Source organism: Otolemur garnettii, unplaced genomic scaffold (assembly GCF_000181295.1).
Source record: "Otolemur garnettii isolate 467f Iridium unplaced genomic scaffold, OtoGar3 scaffold00003, whole genome shotgun sequence".
NCBI lineage: Eukaryota > Metazoa > Chordata > Mammalia > Primates > Galagidae > Otolemur > Otolemur garnettii.
In genome coordinates, this window is record NW_003852398.1 from 4,216,507 (window position 1) to 4,221,707 (window position 5,201).

Below are 5,201 nucleotides of genomic sequence, written 5' to 3' on the forward strand. Positions count from 1 at the left end.
GGTCACCCTTGGAGGACCTTTTTCTCCCACCTGATCCCATCCATAGGAAACCCTTCAGCTCCACTAGGGGCATGGTCGCCTTAATGATCTAAAGGAGTCAGAGCTTCTGACTCCTTCTTGCTCCCATGGCCCAAGGTCCTCTCTGGATGGATAGATGATGGCAGCCCTCTCCCTGGGCTCTCAGCTTCTACCCTCCTCCAACCCCAGGCCTTTCCCCAATGGTGACCAGACAGATCTTTCTAAATCCTACATCTGATCTTGTTACTCCTCTGCCCAGAACCCCCCAAGGCTTCTGTTCATTCAGAGTTGAAGCCCACATCCTCACAGTGGCCTCTGTTCTCATCTGCTTGCTACTGCCAGGACACGAGCTCCATGCCAGCAAGGAATTTTGTCCTGATTCCTGATGCCCTCCCCGGACCCAATGTGCAGTAGGTGCTCATTAAATACTTATTGAATGAGCAGATGATATTTAATTCTTTGACTTTGGTATAGAACAATTCCTTCTTTATAGAAAAGGAAATTGAGGCTCAGAGTAGTGAGCAAACTAAGGTCACACACTGAGAACTGCAGTTTGAGCTCATGCTATTTGGACACACTGCCCCTTCCTACTGAGGCCTGGATGCCATTTACCCCATCAACAGCATGTGGAGCCAGTCCCTCAGGAGGCGCTGGGCCTGACAAGAGGCTGGCCCAGCCAAGCCCCTGGACTTCTACAACAGACTTGGAAAAGATGATGAGGTTCTATGGGATCCATACTGGCCCAGAGCAATGTACAGACCATGGGGTCATGGAGAAGACTCCCACTTAGTCAGGGTGTGGGTCACGTTCAGGGACAGTTTCCCAGGGGAATGGACACCTTTGTGCTAAGGCTCTGAAGCAGGTCTGCATCACCCTGGAAGAGAAGACAGGGCATGTGGGCAGAGGAGACAGCACGAGCACGTGTGGAGGCCAGAAACTGGCCAGCAGTGCTGTGTTTAAGGAACTAGAGGGCTTGGTATTGTCCACAGAGGGGTCTGGGAGGTGGCGGGCACAGGGAACAATGAGATGCAAGAGGGGGTGGGGGTGTTTACCAAAGGCTCCCAGATGCCTCATTGAAAAACCTCAGGGGGGCTGGGCATGGTGTCTCAGGCCTGTAATCCTAGCACTCTGGAAGGGCAAGGTGGGTGGGCACCTTGGTGGGTACCTATAGTCCCAGCCACTTGGAAGTTGAGGCAAGAGGATCTTTTGAGCCCAACAGTTTGAGGTTGCTGTGAGCTAGGATGCTACAGCACTCTCCCTAGGGTCACAGAGTGAGACTCTGTCTCAAAGAAAATATGAAATCAGCATATTGTACCCCATAAATGCATTAATGTATACATGATCTATGCATTTATGATTTAATAAAAAGAAAAAAGAAAAATATAGACAAAAAATAAAAATAAAAATAAAAGAAAGAAAGAAAAATTACCTGAGGTGATGGAAAAATAAAAAAAAAAGACAAAATCCCAAAACCTCAGGGGTTGTCTCATTCCACCCAGTGAAGATGATGGAGCTTGGAGGCTGCATGAGAGGACAGAATCCAGCCAGCTCTCTGTGTGGCATCCATCAAAGCCTCCTGATTCTGCAAATGTGCCTGTTCCAACACGAACTTGTGGATTTCCTACAGGAATATTCCCACTTTCATGGGGCCTGGGCTTCAGACTGATAACAGAGGTACCAGCTAACAGGGCATGGTCCTGTCCTCAGGCCTAGGGAGCTCACAGCTGAGTGTGCTGCAGGACAGAGTGGGGAAGGGGGTACCCACTGGACTGGAGTGGAGCAAGAACAACAGCTCGGCCAGGTCTCCCTCCAGGGACCGTGCTGTCACCTGCTTCAGGGCCCCAATTACCATGGTAGAGTGGTGGTGGCTCTGAGTTCCACATGTGGGCCCAAGCCAGCCCCACTTCCTAGCTGGGGGGGCCTAGGCAAGGTTGGTAACTACTCTGTGCCTCAGTTTCCCCATTACTAAATGGGGATGACACCCACACGGGGTTACTGGGAGGATTTAGTGAGGTGACGCATGCAGAGCAGTTGGCAGCTGTCACTGGTCAGGTTTGAAGGAGGAACAAGTTTGCCATCAGAGCTGGTAGAGAAGGGCCCGTCTTGAAAAGAGAACAGCACAGACACAGGCAGGACACGGGGAAAGCCCATTGTATCAGAAACATTTTTTTGCTGTTGTTAGTGACATAAAGTCTTGCTACATTGTCCAAGCTGGTGTTAAACCCCTTGTCTCAAGTGATCCTCCCATCTCAGCGTTCTAAGAGCTAGGATTATAGAGTGAGGCACCACACTGGCCTCCAAAAATTCAAATAATACCTGGATATGTTTCCATTACAAAATATTCACAAGATATAGTTAGAACTAATGTCCTGTTGCCTACCATCCCTGGAAATAAGAAGCTGATAGCCACTAGGTGTGTGTCCCTCCAGAGTTTTCCTATGCAGTGACCTATAGCCTCCCGTAGATGAACCATGGTAGAATTCAGAATTGGGCTCGGGGGCTTGGCGCCTGTGGCTCAAGTGGCTAAGGCGCTAGCCACATACACCTAAGGTGGTGGGTTCGAATCCAGCCTGGGCCCGCCAAACAACAACGATAGCTGCAACCAAAAAATAGCTGGGCGTTGTGGCAGGTGCCTGTGGTCCTCAAATACTTGGGAAGCTGAGGCAGGAGACTCGCTTGAGCCCAGGAGTTGGAGGTTGCTGTGAGCTGTGATGCCACAGCACTCTACCCAGGGGGAAAGCTTGAGGCTCTGTCTCAAAAAAAAAAAAAAAAAAAGAATTGGGCCTGGGGTCTGGGCCTCCTGGCCTCAGAGTTAAGTGAGTCAAGGAGGCTGGCCCCTGGGCATCTGCCGCCCGCTGCTGGGCCTGCCAGGCTGTGACTCAGTAACCCACTCCCGCCCCACACCAAATCCATCACAGGTGCTGACTCATGCCAACACACGCTGGGCTCAGGAAAGACAAGATAACGCTTTTAGAGCTTGTGACTGAGGAACCTACGTCAGTGTCTCTGATGAATTTTAAAAACATATAGCTGGAGCCAGGCTCCACACCCACGCCCCATCCTGGTCCCCTCCTAGGGGGCTCGGCAAGTTGAAGCAAGGTCGCCATGTGTTTCAGGTGGGGGCTACTACTGAAGCTTGAGCCTTGTGAACTCTGACTCTGGCTGCTGGTCAACTTTCTGATGGATGGAGAAGAGGGCACAGGACAAGTCTCAGCCTGATGCTGGGATGCGAGATAGAGTGGGTGCCAGCTGCTGACCTTGCCGTCACAGCACGCCATCACCAGTGGCATCATTAGTCTGAATACCTCTTGATGGGCAGCTCCTCAAAGGTACAAACCATTAATGACGGAACGTGGGTGAGCTAGTGGTGGGGAGGGTCTTCACTCCTCCAAAGTTTGGGGCAGAGGGTGGCCTGGCTGTGATACCAGCACAGCAGTCACGGCACGTGTGACCAAGATGTTGGGAGAAGCAACCACAAGCAGCAGGCCCACGAGTACAGTGCCAGAGCCCTGGTGCTAGGTCACCTGGGTTCAAATCCTGGCCATGTAACCTTGACCAGGCACATAATCTCCTATGCCCTGGTTTCCTCAGGGCTGCTTCCAGGACTAAGTGAGTTAATACACGGAGAGGGCCAGGTAAGAACCCAAACAGTGGCAGCCATAACACGAGGGCTGGTGTGATTCTTTCATGGAAACCAGAGAAGGTTCATTTCTTGGACGTCTTCCATGTACCTTTTACAGGGACACTTGTACCCAGGTGACAGTGGGTGCCAGCTGATGAGGTCATGCAAATACCTCACTGATAAGGCAGGCAGGGAAGGACATTGATGCTTATCTAGTCCCCATTGTATTAAGTGTTTTATATATTTTAATTTGTTCATATGAGGTCAGTATTATTACCCTTGCTTTACAGATGAGGAAACTGAGGCTCAGAGAAGCTAAACTGCCCAGTCATTCAACCAGTGAGCACTGTAGCCAGGATCCTTGACCACAGGTCTATCTGACCCCAAAGGACAAGTACCAATTCACCCAGAGCCTGCTGGGGGCCCCAACACAGCCCATTCTAAGGGGAGCAGATGGCAGTGTTAGACATGTTTGCCAAGAGGTGGAGGGTGGGGTAGTGGGCAATCTCCTGGGCTACCATCCTGGGTGCTGTGCTGACCTGAATAAATGTGGTCCCTTTCTGATCACCACCATGTTTGTGTCTGTTCATCCTCCACTGTCAGCCCCCCCATGGGCCTTCCCCGGTCACTCTCCCTCAGGAGGCCTCCTCCTCCACTCTCTCTTCACAGCTGCTCTACCAGTTATATGTTTCTATGTTTCCCTGTGTGTTGTCTGGCAGCCCATCAGAGACCACGGGCCACCAAGGGCCCTGTGTTGAGCAAGGAGCCAGGCATGCAGGAGACACCCAAGAGCATAGAAGTGTGGGTAAATTAGTCAAAGTTGGGGGGCAAGGGGAAAGTAAGCCAAGGAATACAAGTCTATAGGGAAAAACAGACAATAGCTACGGTGTGATGAGGATGGGGACAGGTAGTGTGTGGGGCGGGAAGGGGAGGAAGGGCTTCCCCAAGGGATCCATGTCAACTGAGACTGTAGGTGAGTACAGTTCCCCAGTAGGATGAAGTGGGGACAGAGAGAGGGTATGGGGACTCCACAGAGCAGTGGCCCACCACTAATCCCAATGGCCTCCCCCACTGCCTGTGACCTCTGCCCTTGGCCCCTGTGGTGGACCTGGATGCAGCTGCCAGAGTGAGCTTCCGTTAGCTATGCTGTCCAGCAGAACTGTCCTCGATGTGGAAACGCCCTGTGTCTGCACTGTCTCATGCAGTGGTCCCAGCTGTGATGTGGCTTTGAGCACTTGAAATGTGGCTATTTAGACAGAGTGACTGTGAAATGTACACTTAATTTAATTAAAATTAAATCAAAATGAATTAGATAATCTAGTTCTAAATAATAAATATGCTTAAAATATTGCTGCACATCACAACTACCATAAAATCCAAAACATGGGCACGGTAAAGGTGCCATGGGGGGCAAAGAGAGCCCTCAATGCACCAGGACTCTCAATACCTGAGCCTGGGCTGGCCCGAGACTCACTTTAGCCCACATGATGTGGCAGAATCTTCCCTGTTCTAGCTGAAGCCTTGAGAAGGTCTTGAAGCTTCTTTTTTTTTTTTTTTTTTT

The 5,201-nt window shown here is 50.8% G+C and overlaps 1 protein-coding gene across 2 annotated transcripts in view; it reads right to left on the reverse strand.

Annotated features, from left to right (window-relative positions):
- Window positions 1-5,201, reverse strand: part of ERGIC1 (endoplasmic reticulum-golgi intermediate compartment 1) — a 115,693-nt gene that overhangs the window by 34,004 nt on the left and 76,488 nt on the right. The window lies entirely within an intron of this gene.